This window comes from Sturnira hondurensis, unplaced genomic scaffold (assembly GCF_014824575.4).
Source record: "Sturnira hondurensis isolate 20B ecotype Veracruz unplaced genomic scaffold, ASM1482457v3 Scaffold0016864, whole genome shotgun sequence".
NCBI classification, from domain to species: Eukaryota; Metazoa; Chordata; class Mammalia; order Chiroptera; family Phyllostomidae; genus Sturnira; species Sturnira hondurensis.
The window spans coordinates 92,301-94,146 of NW_028089495.1; positions in this window are offsets into that span (position 1 = coordinate 92,301).

Below are 1,846 nucleotides of genomic sequence, written 5' to 3' on the forward strand. Positions count from 1 at the left end.
CCTCTGCAGCTGAGATATCCCTCCCAATTCTAATAAACCACATGTGGCTGTGGAACCAGCCTGTTCCACATATTCTCCTCTCCTACCAGTCTAAATGTGGCTCCTTCATTTCCCAAGATATAGAATGTCCATTCAGCCAGATTTCAGGTGGTTCTTAATGATGGTTGTTCAACAGTTTAACTATAATTTTATGTGGTTGAAAGGGATGAGTGCCACATTTATTTTTACCACCATTTTGACTAGAAGTCCACAGAACGCTTTTTTTTTTAGTTTTTCTCAGAAAGCTTTTTAAGACACTAAAAAGATGATTCTAACATTTATATAAAAAGAAAAAGGAACCAGAATACTAAAAATACTGAAAAAGAACAAAGTTAGAGGACACATATTACCTGATTTGAATACATATTATAAAGCTATATTGATCATGAAAGTGTGGTATTGGCAAAAAGATAGATAGATATAGAGATCAACTGAACAAAACATTGAGCCCAGAAACAAGCTCACACAAATACTGTCGACTTATATTTGACAAAGGAGCAAAGGCAATTCAATAGATAAAGAATAAACTTTTCAACAGTTGGTGCTGGAAAGATTGGATGTCCATATGCAAAAATATGAACCTCAATACATACCTCACACAAATACAAAATTTAACTCAAAATGGACCATGGAACTGATTGTAAAACTATAAAATTTCAGAAGAAAACATAGGAGAAAATCTGTGTGACCTCGGGATTGGCAGTACATTTTTTAAAATGATACCAAAAGCAATATCCATACAAAATTAACAAAGTTGTCTTTAATAATATATTTTTTTTTACTTTTTAAAAGACTGTTACAAGAATTAGAAGATAAGGCAAGCTACTGACTAATAGAAAATACTTGCAAATCACAGGTCTGATAAAGGATTTATCTCTAAAAGATATAAAGTACTCTTAATTAACAATTAGAGAGGGATTTAGAGGAACCTATATAAAGGATACATGGACAACAACTGAGAAGGGTGGAAATGGGAGGGAGGGGGGAGGAGGGGGGGGTGGGATGGGATGGAAGTAATAGACTGAAAACTGTACTTGAAAAATAATTAAATAAAAAAATTGAAAAAAAAATTAGAAAACAAATAATCTAGTTAAATTAAAACAAAGATCTGAACAAATATTTCATCAAAAAGATATAGAATGACAAATAACCATATGAAAAGATGTTCAGCATCATTTGTCATTACAGAAATGAGCATTAAAACAATGAGATTACTATACATCTATTAAAATAGATAAAATTTAAAAAGTGACAAAATACTGACAAGGATGGAGAGTAACATGCACTCTTATTCATTACTGGTAGAAATCAAAATAGTAGAGTCACACTGCAAAACAGTCTAGCAGTTAATTATAGTCAGACATAGATTTATAATGTGATCTAGCTATTTAATTCATATATAATGCTCCAAGTGAACTGAAAATTTATGTTTACGTAAAAACTTACATGCCAGTGTTTTAACAGCTATTCATAATCTATAAAAACTGTATGCAATAAAACACCCTTTAATAGTTCAATAGATAAGCAAACCACAGTACATCCATACCATGGAATGTTATTCAGTGATGAAAAGGAACGAATAGATGAGTCATAAATACATTTTGTTAGGTGAAGGAAGTGAGATTCATATAATTACATTTATATGACATTCTGAAAAGTTAAAAGTAATAGGAATGAAAAACAGATCAACAATTGCCAGTATTTAGAAAAGGAGAAATGGCTGACTACAAAGAAGATGCACAAGGGAATTTTTAGTGTGATGAAAGCATTCTGTATGGTACTAGCCTGACAGATATATCACTCTATG